This window comes from Lepus europaeus, chromosome 3 (assembly GCF_033115175.1).
Source record: "Lepus europaeus isolate LE1 chromosome 3, mLepTim1.pri, whole genome shotgun sequence".
Classification (NCBI taxonomy): domain Eukaryota; kingdom Metazoa; phylum Chordata; class Mammalia; order Lagomorpha; family Leporidae; genus Lepus; species Lepus europaeus.
This window is the reverse complement of record NC_084829.1, coordinates 36,475,980-36,491,212: the sequence shown is the minus strand read 5'-3', so window position 1 is coordinate 36,491,212 and position 15,233 is coordinate 36,475,980.

The window sequence follows — 15,233 nt, the reverse complement described above, 5'->3', positions numbered from 1 at the left end:
AAAGAATTAGAGAGGAAGAGAGAGAGAGAGAGAGAGAGGTCTTCCATCCACTGGTTCAGTCCCCAAATGGCCACAATGGCCAGAGCTGAGCTGATCCGAAGTCAGGAACCAGGAGCTTCTTCTGGGTCTCCCATGTTGGTGGCAGGCGCCCAAAGACTTGGGCCATCTTCCACTGCTTTCCCAGGCTGAAGCAGAGAGCTGGATTGAAAGAGGAGCAGCCGGGACTCCAGCTGGCACCCATATGGGATACTGGCACTGCAGGCTGGGGCTTTAACTCACTGTGCCACAGTGCTGGGCCCTCGTATGACTTTTTTTAAAAGGAAGCACATAACACCATCTATAAAGTTATTGAGTCATGTTCCCTTGGACATACCCCTAAGGGTAAAGCTAAAAACTTGCTATGGGACTCCAAATCTCATTAAGTTGGCAGGTACCAATGCCATCTTACTAGTTAAAGTGATCAGTTTAAGTTCATAACTAATCATAAAGATAAGATTAAGTGTCAAAGGGATCACATAAATAAGACCTGTGTGCTAATAATAATTGATAGAATTAAAAAGGAGCAAATGATCCAACATGGGAAGCAAGATACACAGCAGACTCATAGAATGACATGCTCTAAACAGCACTCTAGCCTCAGAATCAGCCCTTAAGGCATTCAGATCTGGCTAAAAAGCCCACAAGAGTATCTCAGGCATGGAAAGCCAAGACATTGTGGCAAAAAATGTACAAGAAAGATGTCCGTGAGTGAGATCCCGATGGAAAGAAGGGGCCATCAAAGAAGGAGGTACCTTTCTCTGAAGGGAGGAGAGAACTTCCACTGTGATTATGGCCTTGCCTAAGTAAGGTCGGAGTTTGTGGACTCAAAAGGCTTCCATAGCCTTGGCAGCTCATGACAAGAGTCTCGGGTGATCACTGACATCATAAATAAGAGTGTCAATTGTTAAATCAACAACAGGAGTCACTGTGCATTTGCTCCCCATGTAGGACCTCTGTCCTTAATGAGTTATACTTTGAGAATTAATGGTAAAACTAGTCATCAAACAGTACTTTATACTTCGTGTGTCTGTGTGGGTGCAAACTGTTGAAATCTTTACTCAGTATAGAGTTGCTCTTCTGTATATAAAGATAATTAAAAATGAATCTTAATGAAGAATGGGATGGGAGAGGGAGTAGGAGATGGGTGGTTTGCAGGTGGGAGGGTGGTTATGGGCGGAAGAACTGCTATATCCAAAAGCTATTCTTTTGAAATTTATATTTATTAATTAAAAGTTTTCTAAAAAAATAAACTTATTGTGCGAAAAAATTGAAATTGAATATTATTAATCCTCTAGATCTAATTTCCAGGTTATAGGAAATCTGTAAATACAGGCAGCAGAGGAACATGTTAAATGGTACCAATGAGGAGAAATTAGCAGAATTAAGAGAACAGAACAGAACATATGAGCCAGATTCTTTAACAAATAAAAGGAAAAACAACATCACAACAACAAAGAGGGAGCGGGAACCTGTTAACTAAGAGATTTAAGAGTCATATCAATTAAATGCAATATGTGAAACTTGTTTGAATTCTGATTTGAAATAACTAATTGGAAAAGAACATGAGAAAATGTCCACTTTTGAGTAAAATGTAATAGGAAGTGATCATTCTCTCTATATCATGAGAAAAAAATGAACTTTTAAAGATTTGTCTATTTGTTTGAAATGCAGAGTGACTCAGAGATCTTTTGTCCAGTGGTTCACTCCCCAGATGGCTTGGGCCAGGGTGAAGTCAGAGCCAGAAACTCCATCCAGGTCTCCCATATGGGTAGCAGGAGGCCCAAGTACCTGGACCATCTTCTGCTGCCTTCTCAGGTGCATTAGCAGGGAGCTGGCTTGGCACGGGAGCGGCTGGGACTTGACAGACGGATGCTTATAGGGGAATCGAGTGCTGCAGGCAGCAGCTTAATCCTCTAGGGCATAACACTGGCCCCAGACCTTTTGCATTAAATGTGATTATTGGTATGGTTAGGTTTGTGTCATCTTCCTTCTATTTGCTTCTGATTTGTATCTTCTGTGCTTTGTTTACTTTTTCGTCTTTTTTTTTTTTTTTGTCTTCTTCTTGAGTAAATGATTTATTTTAGTGCTTCATTTTTATCCTTTTTGTTGGATTACTAGCTATGACTGTTGGGTTCTTTTATGGGTCATTTTAGGGTTTATACTATGCATCTTTAAATTATCACAGTCTACCTTCAAACTAGAATATATGACTGAAAATAGTTTATCTCCATGCCTTCCCTCTCAGCCGTTGGTACACTGCCATACATTTTACTTCTACATATGTCAGAAGCCCCCCAGTACCTTGTACATTGCTACTCTTTTTACTTTAAATAATTATCTACATAGAAGATGTAAATAGGAAGAAAGATTTTAAATACTTACCTACATAGTCAACCTTTCTGTTGCTCATCATTCCTTTATGTGACTCAATATTTCCATCTGACATCATTTTCCTTCTACTCAATGAACTTCCCTTAACATATATTATAGTGCGCATCTTTCAGATGAGTGTCTTTCAGATTTTATCTGAAAATGTATTTTATTTTTGCTTTTGAAAGCTAGTTTCAGTAAGGATCGAGTTCTCGGTTGACTATTTAAGCCTTTCAAAAGGTTACTCCACTGTTCTGTAGCTTGCATGGTTCCTGAGGAGAAATCTGCTGTCATTGTTGCCTTTGTTCCTTGCTATATCTTTTATCTCGGGCTGCTTTCCAAGGCGTCCTCTATATTACCAATTTTAAGCAAGTTGATTATGGCATGCTTTTGTATAGGTTTCTTCAGCTTGAGATTTGTTGAGGTTTTTGGCTCTCTTGGTTTATAGTGTACAGCATATATAAACATTTTGGGCCATTATTTTTCAGATATTTGTTCTGTCCCTCTCTCTTCCAGAGGGAGAAGCTCACAGGGCTGGCATTGTGGCACAGCAGGTCAAGGTGCCACTTGTGATTCCAGCATCCCATATGAACACTGGTTTGAGCCCTGGCTGCTCTGCTTCCCATCTGGCTTCCTGCTAATGTGCCTGAGAAAGCAGTAGAAGATGGCCCAAGTGCTTGGGCCCCTGCACCTACATGGGAGACCCGGAAGAAACTCCTGGCACCTGGCTTCAGATCAGCCCAGCTCCAGCCATTGAGGCCATTTGGGGAGTGAACCAGCGGCACATAGAAAGTCTCTCTCTCTCTCTCTCTCTCTCTCAATTTTAAATAACTTTTTTTTAAAAACTACTTATACATACATTTGTCTATTGTAGTTATAAGCAAACACATACTCTATTTTTTTTTTCTTTAGATTTTCTCTTTGTGTTTCATTTGGGATAGTTTCCATAGCCACATTTTTAGGTTCACTGGTTTTCTTCTACAATGTCTAATCTGAAGTTAATACCATTCGGTGAATTTTTATTTTTTATTTTATTTTTTTTTACAGGCAGAGTGGACAGTGAGAGAGGGACAGAGAGAAAGGTCCTCCTTTGCTGTTGGTTCACCCTCCAATGGCCGCCGTGGCTGGTGCGCTGCGGCCGGCGCACCGCGCCGATCTGATGGCAGGAGCCAGGTGTTTCTCCTGGTCTCCCATGGGGTGCAGGGCCTAAGCACTTGGGCCATCCTCCACTGCACTCCCGGGCCACAGCAGAGAGCTGGCCTAGAAGAGGGGCAACCGGAACAGAATCCGGTGCCCTGACCGGGACTAGAACCCGGTGTGCCGGCGCCGCAAGGCGGAGGATTAGCCTAGTGAGCCGCAGCGCCGCCCCATTCAGTGAATTTTAAAAATCTCAGATGTAATTTTCTATTCTAGATGTTCAATTTTGATATTTTAATATCTTTCACATCTCTATTTAACATGTTGAGTATTTCCTCTAGCTACTTATACATAATATAGTCATAGTTGTTTTAATGTTCTTTTCTACTACTCTATCATCAATACACTTTCAGATTCATTTCAATTGACTTATTTTTTTTCTATGAAGAAATATTTTTTTCTGCTTCTTTGCATACTTGATAACATTTATTGGCTGCTGGACCAATCATATCAGATATTATCAATTTTATCTAGTTGGGTATTTGTAATCCTATAAATATTCTTGAAGTTTGTTCTGGGATGTGGCTAAATTAACAGTTTAATCATTTCAGGTAATACATTAATGCTTTGTTAGGTAAGACCAGAACAGCATTTAGTTTGGAAGGAATTTTTTCCCATAATTGAAGCACAATGTTTCTGAATACCTAATGCTATAAATGTTGGACTTAACATAATCAAAGGTGCCTCATGTTCTAATTAATTTTATGTGAATCTTACAAATCTATAGATGGAGACTATTTTGAGCTCAGGATAAAGATTTGTTAAGATAAATTTTCTTATAAGGTTGATATTTGTTTTTAAAAAGCATGATGTTTGTATACTTTAAAAAGTAAACTTAGATATGCTATGGAGGAGGAGGGGAAGGGGGGAAGGAGGAGGAGGAAAGAATTGCAGGGCTGGCACTGTGGTATAGAAGGTTAAGCCTCTGCCTGCAGTGTCAGCATCTCATATGAGTGCAGGTTCAAGTCCCAGCTGGTCCGCTTCCAATCCAGCTCCCTGCTAATGTGCCTGGGAAAGCAGCACAAGAAGCTCCTGGCTCCTGGCTTCAGCCCAGCCCAGCCCTGCCTGTTGCAGCCACTTTGGGGGGAGTGAACCAGTGGATGGAAGTTCTCTCTCTCTCTCTCTCTCTCTCTCCCCACTTCTCTACTTCTCTCTCTGTATCTCTGCCTCTCAAATAAATAAATCTTTTTAAAAGATATTAAAAAGAATAATATTTGTTCTTTGGTAAAGAGCTATAAAATACAGAGAAGTGGGGGTGGGGGAAGACTCTCCTGTACTTCTGCTGCCTATGGATAAATCTGGTCAACAATTTGGGCGTCTGCTTCCATAGAAAGCGGGCAGTGGAGGAACACCCACCACCTCAGGGGGATGGAACTTCTAAAAATCCAGTGAACCCGGAGGTGCTTTGATTAAATCTAAAAGAAATCAACCCATCCCCACATGCATTTCTTGTTCCCAAGGAGATGAAGACAAGCAGAGAGTGCTGCTGGCTGTCCGCTCGTGGCCCTGGCCTCCAGGTGGCTTCCAGGCCTATGCGTTTGCCTCTAGCTGCCTTCCCTTCCATTTCATAAACTTCCGCAACTTCCAGGGACTCGACGGAAACCATGGCCATTCCCTCATCCTCTCCAATCATTTTAGAAAGCTTTGCTGTGTGCCTGTGCCCCCAGTCCCAGGGGAGGCTGTCCTTAGCAAGCTATGGTGTGAGCTGTTTATCTCCAGATGTCTGCGCTTATGTGCTCAAGTGCTGGCCATGTGCTGAGCCCCGTGCCTCTGGGGTTTCACAGGATGAGTTCCTGCTCTGAGAGAAGTCACAGGCCCGAGTGAGGACAGCAGGAAAGTCAGGGACTGGAATGCTAGGGACACTGATCAGAGAAGAGAGCAGGGAGGGAGGGAGAGGGACAGAACTTTCCCTCGCCCTCTGCTGGCCGCAGTGAGGAAGTCCAGGGGACTGTCTGGCTACCCTAGATGGCCTTCACCTGCTACGCCCACTGAAACTCGTCCCTTGGTCCTCATTCCTTGCGTACAACCTGACTGTGATATTTCAGTATGCCTGTTCCACGGGAGACAGAGTGACAGAGCGGACCCCCACTCTCCCACTCCACTCCTGCACGGGGCTGCCCCTTCTCCTTAAGGTAGCACATGCATTTTCATCAGCCCCCTACAGTCAGAACAGAAAAATAACCCTTGTCTGTTACTCTGGACTATGAGCCAGGCTATGTCCTAAGCCCTTCACAAAAGCCAATGCACTCATCTGCACCACAGTCCCACGGCGGCGAGCCGTGACTACCTCGGTGTGTGTCTCATTGCCCTGGACTCGTCCTGAGGCCCCTGACCCTAACATTGCAACTGCAGCGATGAGGGTTCAAGTCCCGATGGTGCAAATGTCTGTGCTGGAGAGGGGGAAAGGTGGCGCCGTCCAAGGTGAAAGTGGAAGGCTGGAAGAAAGGACAGCTCAGAGTCACCGAGCACACGTGAGCGTGGGAATGTTTCACGGGCACTATCTTCAGTCATTCCCTCCTCCACAGACTCTCCTCGAGGTAAGGACGATGGTTCCTTTAATGCGGGAAAACAATCTAACCAGGAGTTTGGCTGCAGTCACAGCTCTTCTATGTCACTGGCAGAATCAAACCCAGGTTTGATTCCAAAGATAATGCCTTTTTTTTCTACATGCTGCTTGTTCGGTTTGGGGAAGTGCAGCCTTTTGGCGCGTGTGCCCTGAAATACTGAACAGTGTGCTGGGTGCCTCCCTCTGCCCGTTCTCCTTGCCCCCATTCCACACCCACAGACACTGGTGTTTTTATATTTTTTCATACCACCCCATGTACATCCACTGAGCCCCTCCTGTGCACCGGACCCTCTCTGGGCCTTGGAGACAATGAACAACAGTCCAACATCCTAGCCTTTATGGAGCTCTCTTTCCAAGGACTGCTGGGGGCAGACAAAACAAGCAAAGAAACAAAAACAGAGGCCCTCCTGCTCCCTAGGGAATCTCAGGGGGTGTAAAAATCTCCCAGGGGTCCAGGCAAGGGGATACCCTGGAAAACTGGTGTCTGGAAAGAGCAAAGTGAGTAAGTTTAATGACTGATGAATGCATGTTTTTACAAGTCAGGTAGTTTCCAAGTATTTGTTTTCAACAGAAAAGGCCTTCCTGGAGTTGTAAACTGATGGGTCATTAAAATAAGTTTGATGATTATTACAATGGAATCTTTGGCACATTATTTGGAAGGAGTTCCAAAGGACCTAGAGGTCCTTCCATTCCCCTTTGCTTATTTTATGTGAACAAGTTTTCATATTTTTTTCTTGATTTATTTGAAAGTCAGAATTACACACAGAGAGAAGGAGAGGCAGAGAGAGAGAGAGAGAGAGAGAGGTCTTCCATCTGCTGGTTCACTCCCCAGATGGCTGCAACGGCTGGAGCTGTGCCAATCCAAAGCCAGGATCAAGGAGCTTCTTCTGAGTCTCCCACGTGGGTGCAGGGGTCCAAGGACTTGAGCCATCTTCTACTGCTTTCCCAGGCCATAGCAGAGAGCTGGTTCAGAAGTGGAGCAGCCGGAACTTGAATCTGTGCCCATATGGGAATACCGGCACTGCAGGTGGTGGCTTTACCTGCTATGCCACAGCGCCAGCCCGAACAAGCTTTCTTAGCAAAAAAAAAAAAAAGAAAAGAAAAATTTAGGGATAGAATGATTCAAGACTCACTTAGAAAGATCATCTACCACATAATACTGAGGTGCACTTGTGTTTAGACACCTGTATCTCATGTTGAAGTACCTGGGTTTGATTCCCAAACTCTGACTCCAGCTTCCTGTCAGTGCAGACCCTGGGAGCCAGTGGTGATGGCTCAAGTAATTGGGTTTCTACCACCCACATGGGTGACCTGGATTGAGATCCTGGCTCCTGGCTTCAGCCCTAGCCTAGCATCTGTTATTGTAGACATTTGAAGAATAAATTAGTAGATGGGTGTGCTCACTCTCACTCTCCCTCTCTCCCTCCCTCATAAATAAAAACATTTTAAAATAATTTGCAGGGAAATAAAGTATTTTCAGAAAATGATGTTATATATGTTACTTTTTAAAAATATTTATTTGCCGGTGCCGTGGCTCAACAGGCTAATCCTCCGCCTTGCGGCGCCGGCACACCGGGTTCTAGTCCCGGTCGGGGCACCGATCCTGTCCCGGTTGCCCCTCTTCCAGGCCAGCTCTCTGCTGTGGCCAGGGAGTGCAGTGGAGGATAGCCCAAGTGTTTGGGCTCTGCACCCCATGGGAGACCAGGAGAAGCACCTGGCTCCTGCCATCGGAACAGCGCGGTGCGCCGGCCGCAGCGCGCTACCGCGGCGGCCATTGGAGGGTGAACCAACGGCAAAAGGAAGACCTTTCTCTCTGTCTCTCTCTCTCTCACTGTCCACTCTGCCTGTCAAAAATAAATTAAAAAATAAAAAAAAATAAAAAATAAAAAAATATATTTATTTATTTTACTTGAAAGTCAGAGTTAGAGAGAGAATGAGAGGCAGAGAGAGAGAGAGGTCTTCCATCCGCTGGTTCACTCCCCAATTGGCCACAATGGCCAGAGCTGCGCCAATCAGAAGCCAGGATCCAGGAGCTTCTTCCAGGTCTCCCATGCAGGTGCAGAGGTCCAAGGACTTGGGCCATCTTCTACTGCTTTCCCAGGCTACAGCAGAGAGCTGGATTGGAAGTGGAGCAGCCAGGACTCGAATCAGCACCCATGTGGGATGCCGGCACTACAGGCAGTGGCTTTACCTGCTTCGCCACAGCGCTGGCCCCAGCTATATATGTTACTTTGATTAATCACGCAGTAATACTTGTAATAATAGGTAAGGAATTTTTTAGAGGATTATGCTCCCAGGCAATGTTTTTACAAATTAAACATCCATGTAAGCGCACACTTATGTGGCAAAAAAGTATGACAAGATGATCAATAAAAAAGTTTCTAGGCCGGCGCTGCGGCTCACTAGGCTAATCCTCCGCCTTGCAGCGCCGGCATACCGGGTTCTAGTCCCGGTCGGGGCACCGATCCTGTCCCGGTTGCCCCTCTTCCAGGCCAGCTCTCTGCTGTGGCCAGGGAGTGCAGTGGAGGATGGCCCAAGTCCTTGGGCCCTGCACCCCATGGGAGACCAGGAGAAGCACCTGGCTCCTGCCATCGGAACAGCGCGGTGCGCCGGCCGCAGCGTGCTACCGCGGCGGCCATTGGAGGGTGAACCAACGGCAAAAGGAAGACCTTTCTCTCTGTCTCTCTCTCTCACTGTCCACTCTGCCTGTCAAAAAAAAAAAAAAAAAAGTTTCTAGCATAAATTTATATTACTGAGGATAAAATTCTGTGAGGGTAAGATGGAATACAAGTTCACAGACAACAGGGAGTTATGTTAAATTTCTTAAAAGAGTTGCTTTTGCTTTTCAATAACCCACATACATGAATGATGGTAGATATCAAATTGCTGTAGTATTTAAATTCCATTGGATGGCATTCAAAATTGTCATGTAACAGTTTTATTTATTTATTTATTTATTTTTATTTTTATTTTTATTTTTTTGACAGGCAGATTGGATAGTGAGACAGAGAGAGACAGAGAGAAAGGTCTTCCTTTGCCATTGGTTCACCCTCCAATGGCCGCTGCGGCCGGCGCATCGCGCTGATCCGAAGCCAGGAGCCAGGTGCTTCTCCTGGTCTCCCATGCGGGTGCAGGGCCCAAGGACTTGGGCCATCCTCCACTGCCTTCCTGGGCCATAGCAGAGAGCTGGCCTGGAAGAGGGGCAGCCGGGATAGAATCTGGCGCCCCGACCAGGACTAGAACCCAGTGTGCTGGTACCTCAGGCGGAGGATTAGCCTGTTAAGCCATGGCGCCGGCCTTATTTTTAAAATTTCAAGTTCCTATTTTAAAAATGGAAAAAACATTTTTAAAAAGAGCATAAAAAACAAAAAAAATTTTTTTTTTCAAATTTCAAATTCCTGTCCAGTCTCTATGCCTTCTATTTTGTTTTCTTGCCTAGTGGCCTTGTCTAGAACCTCGAGTACAATCCTGAACAGGTGTGGCCAGAGTGGACTACCTTATCTTGTTCCTGATCTTGGGAGGAAGCAAAAGCATGAAGTCTTTCATCACTAAATATGAGAGCTGTGGGTGTTTCATACGTGCCCTTTATCAGGCTAAGGAAGTTCCCTTCTGTTTCTAGTCTGCTGAGTGTTGTGCATGGGGGTAGTTTTCAGAAGTCATTTTAGCAGGTATGGGAGCAAACTATTTGAAAGTTCAAGTTCCTTAGATGCTCTGTCCCTGCTACACCCAGCACCAAAGGCAGTGCCTGCACAAAGAGGTCCAACAAACCTCCGTGGAGCAATCCGTCTCCCACCCCCACCCCCTTGCCTTTCACATTCCCGTGTTCCTAATCTTCATGAATCTCTCTGTATGTCTGCCTTTCAAATAAAATGAAAATTAAGACATAAAAACGTTCTTTAATTTTAAAAAATAATAGTAGTAGCTACTCTGATAGTTTGAGAGTTGACAGACAGCAGTGTCTAGTAAACAGTAATTATTACCTAAGAGTCAGCTATTAAGGCCCACAGAGCAAGGCCTCTGGTTTTTTCCTTCTTTGCTCCTCACAGCCCTTAGCCCAGTGCGTGGCGTGTACGTGTTTGTCAAGAGGGTGAGCATGGTAGAAAGTATTGGATGGCAGAAAAGAAAACTGACTCAACATTGCACAGCAGGTAGAAATCAGAACGCAAAGGTGTGAGCCGTGCTGTCCATTTCTCTGCGTTTCCCAAATGGACTTCACTCTGCCCGGGAGCCTGGCAGCCGGGAGAACTTAGATCCCAGGCATCATGCAGCTCCTCCCTTAAGGGTCATATGGGAGCCTGGGACTTTTACACACGGCTCAGAAAACAGGGGGAAGACTCCTGCTCCTCAGCCCATTATTTTATCATTAGAGTCTGCACGGCCTCTTGGACCCAAATCCAGGGTGCCCCTGTGTTGGCAACTCAGGCAGAGGGGACGTGCTGTAAAGCTTTCTTAAGCATTCCACTAGTGTGGACTCCCAGACCGGTTCTACCTTTATTTATTCATTTATTTATTTTTATGTATGTATTTATTTATTTTTATGTATTTATTTATTTGAAAGGCAGAGTGATAAAGAGAGAGGGAGGGACAGAGATCTTCCATCTGCTAGTTCACTCCCTAAATGGCCACAACAGCTGGGGCGGGGCCAGGCCGAAGCCAGGAGCCAGGTCTCCCACGTGGGTAACAGGGGACCAAGTAGTTGAGCCATCCTCTGCTGTTCCCAGGTACATTAGTAGGGAGCTGGATCAGAAGCTAGGGCACAAACTGATTCCCAAAATGGCAGGTTAACCTTCTGCACCACAATGCCAGCCCTCTATTTTTTTCTTTTCTTTTCTTTCTTTCTTTCTTTCTTTCTTTCTTTCTTTCTTTCTTTCTTTCTTTCTTTCTTTTTTTTTTTAGAAAGAGAGAGAGAGAGGTCTTCCATCTGCTGGTTTACTCTCCAAATGGCTGCAATAACCAGGGCAGAGCCAGGCCGAAGCCAGGAGCCAGGAGCTTCCTTGGGGTCTCCCACTTGGGCCATCTTCCACTGCTTTTCCAGACACATTAGCAGGGAGCTGGATTGGAAGTGAAGCAGCTGAGACCGGCACCCATATGGGATGCTCAGCTTTATCTGCTACACCACAGCACTGGCCCCACCTATTTTTTTTAAGTTAACATTTTTTTTTTATTTTTTAAAGATTCATTTATTTATTTAAAAGTCAGAGAGAAAGTTACATAGAGAGAGGAGAGGCAGAGAGAGAGAGAGGTCTTTCATCTGCTGATATACTCCCCAATTGGCTGCAATGGCCAGAGCTGCGCCGATACGAAGCTAGGAGCCAAGAGCTTCCTCTGGGTCTCCCACGTGGGTGCAGGGGGCCCAAGGACTTGGGCTATCTTCTACTGCTTTCCCCAGGCCAGAACAGAGAGCTAGATCAGAAGTGGAACAGCCAGGACTCAAACCTGTGCCCATAGGGGATGCTGGCACCGCAGGCAGCAGCTTCACCGGCTACACCACAGCCCTGACCCCTAGGTTAGCATTTTAAAGAAAAAAAAAAATACTTCTTAAAAAACAATTGGGGGTAAACGGTTGGAGGCAGGCAGTTTGACCTAGTGGTTAAGACACCTGGGCCCCATAACAGAGTGCCTCAGTTGGATTCCCTGTGCCTGATCCCAGCTTCCTGGAATCCTAGGAGGCAGCCGTAATGGCTCAGGTAATTGAGTTCCTGCCATCCCCACAGGAGACCTGGATTGAGTCCCCTGATTCTGGCTCTGGCCCCAGGCCCAGCATCAGCAGTTGTGGGCATTTTCGAAATGAATCAGCATTAGGAACTCTGTTTCTCTTTGCCTCTTGCATAATTTTTAAAAAGATTTATTTTATTTATTTGAAAGACAGAGTTACAGAGAGAGATAGAGACAGAGAGAGAGGTCTTCCTCTCTGCTTTCCCAGGCCACAGCAGAGAGCTGGATAGGAAGAGGAGCAGCTGAAACTAGAACCAGTGCCCATATGGGATACCGGCGCTTCAGGCCAGGGCGTTAACCCACTGTGCCACAGCACCAGCCCCTCTTGCATAAATTTTTTTAAAATACTCAGGTAGGGCCAGCACCATGACATAGTGGGTAAAGCCACTGCATGCAGAACCAGCATTCTGTATGGGCACCAGTTTGAGTCCCAGCTCTCTTGCTAATGTGCCTGGGAAAGCAGCAGAGGATGACCTAAGTGCTTGGGCCCCTGTACCCACATGGGAGACCTGGAGGAAGCTCCTGGCTCCTGGCTTCCGATCAGCACAGCTCTGGCCATTGTGGCCAACTGGGGAGTGAACCAGTGGATGGAAGACCTCTCTCTCTCTCTCTCTCTCTCTCTCTCTGCCTCTCCTTCTAGCTCTGTGTAACTCTGACTTTCAAATAAATAAATAAATCTTTTAAAAAATGTTTTAAAAAATACTTGGGCATGTTCAGACTTTTAGCAAAGGTAAGATGCCAGTTTTAAATGCCAGTTACTTAAAGTTACACCTAGGTGTAGCTTTTGTTCTCATGAGAAATCCCCATACTGGGAAAGGTTAGCAAATAGTCCTACCAGAAAGTAACAATTTACTAGTTCAGAATAATAAAATACCACACATTTTTGCCAATGAAGCCATTTTCTAAGCTCCATTACACAAATTAACAAGCAATTCTTTTCAGCAATGAAAGAAAGCCTGTTTGTGATCATACCCATGGCCCGAGTCAGGCATGGGCAGCATTAACAAGGCACAGGGAGACCCCATGTGTGGCCACCTGGCTCTACGTGTCGCTGCCCCTGCCTTGAGGAAACCTTTCATTCCCACTGTGGCCAGAAAGAGAGCAGAGAGCCGACTCCAGCTCCAGGCCTGGCCATGGCCATTGTGGGCAAGTGTGGAGTGAACCAGGAGATGGGAGTGCTTGCTCGCTCGCTCGCTCTCTCATTTTGAAAAAACATTCAAAGAATTTTCAGAGCTGGTCAGAGCAGCTGTTTAGCACCTGCCTACCAATGAATGTTTCACAAAGGTGGCAGAAGCTTGTGGGGGAGGCCTGTCCTTACCCCATCAAGCTGCTCTGGCCTGCAACACTCCCAAGCAAACAGACGAGTTGGGCATGATCAGTTCAGGGCTGCTGGCGACACCTTGCTGCCTCCCCCGTGTACATCCAGGGAGCAGAGCGAGGGCCCCACCTGCCTCAGGAGTCCCTGTAAGTCCTCATTGTTGGAGAGGTGCCTCCCTGCCACTGCCTCTATCCCTGCCCCACCAAGCCAAGGCCTTTACTCTCTCCTCCGCCGACTCCCCTAACCCTTCATCCCGGCACAATTTCCCCGTGAAGCTGAACTCGTCTCGAACGCAGCCGGAAGGAGGTTGTCTCCAAGCAGCTCTACTTCTCCAGCCTCTCCAGGGATCAGGGGACCCAAGAGGCGGCCTTTCCTGCTTGGGAGGTGCCAGCTGCCTTGGGTGTAGCCACTGCCCAGACAGGCTGCGCCGGATTTCTCCAGCTGGCCCTGCAGACCCACCCCCGCCCTCCTCTGCTGGGCTCCTGAGACCCACACCCCCTAGACACCGTCACCTGCTAGCTTCCACTGGGGCTTGTCAGTGGGCGGCACTGCAGCCTCAGAGGGAGAGGAAGAAGAGGTTGGGCATAGTTCCCTTCCCTCTCTCTCCCTGTCCCTAAGCTTATCCCAGGCTACAGCTCCTGTGGGGTGGAAGCTCTGTTATGGGTTGTACGGTGCCCCTCCCCCAGCAAAGACCCAGGGGAGTCCTCACAGCAGTATCTCAGAAGGGCCCTTCGTTGGAGATAAGGTCCTCACAGAGGTTATTAGGATGAGCCCTCACCCAGGCTGACTGAGGAAGAGACCTGGGGAGAAGACGGCCACCGGCCAGGCAAGGCAGACGCCTGGAGCAGGCTCTCCTCTGCTCGCAGAACCAGCCTGGATTTTGGAAACGAACAGCGGCCATGTGAGCCGTCCGGTTTGTCCTGCACTGTTATGGCAGCCCTAGCACATTCACCCGGGCTCTCGGGGTCTGGGAATACCTCTCCCCCCATCCCATCAGGCCTGGGAGTGGTACACGCTCCCCCCTCCACAAATGCCTCCCCATCTCTTGTGAGTTTCACTCAGCCCTATCCACACCTCCACACTTCAGAATTCGCCTCATTTATCCTTTGAATGTTCCCTGTGTTTCCCAGCACCCAGGCCTAGCATATAATTCTATTTTCCCAGCACCCATCACAAAACCCTCACAGAGGCAAGACCACCTGATATATTTTCACTTTCTCTTGTTTTTCATCTCATCTTGTAGGACAGAAGGGAAGTCGCAAGGGGACGAATTTAGATTTAATTCAAATCAAAGCAGGGAATGCTGGATTTATTTTATTTTTTAATATGTATTTATTTATTTGAAAGGCAGACTTATAAATAGACAGAGAGAGAGAGAGAGAGAGAGAGAGAGCGAGAGGTATCTTCCATGTGCTGGTTCACTCCCCAGATGCCTGCAACAGCCAGAGCTGTGCTGATCCAAAGCCAGGAGCCAGGAGCCAGGAGCTTCTTCTATGTAGGTGCAGGTGCAGGGGCCTAAAGACTCGGGCCATCTTCTACTGCTTTCTCAGGCCATAGCAGAGAGCTAGATTGGAAGTGGAGCAGCTGGGACTCAAACCAGCTCCCATATGGGATGCTGGCTTTACCTGCTACGCCACAGCGCTGGCTCCTAGCGCATTCTCAAAATACAAGCTAGCTCAAAGAGGAATGGGCTTTTTTGCAGAAATGAAATACTGACATTACCCATGAGCAGTGAAAAATGTGACAATTCGGGCTCTGAATAATTCCAGTTTTACAAGGACACGCAAAAAAGAAACTGGGGTGTGTTGTGTGTGTGTGTGTGTGTGTGTGATGGATGAACACTGAAGAAGAGCTAAGAGCTATTATTTTTTTTTTTTTAAGATTTATTCATTTACTGGAGTTACAGAGAGTGAGGAAGAGACAGAGATCTTCCATCCACTGGTTCACTCCCGAAATGACCAAAATGGCTGGAGCTGGGCCGATCTGAAGCCAGGAGCCAGGAGCTTCTTCTGGGTCGCCCACATGGGT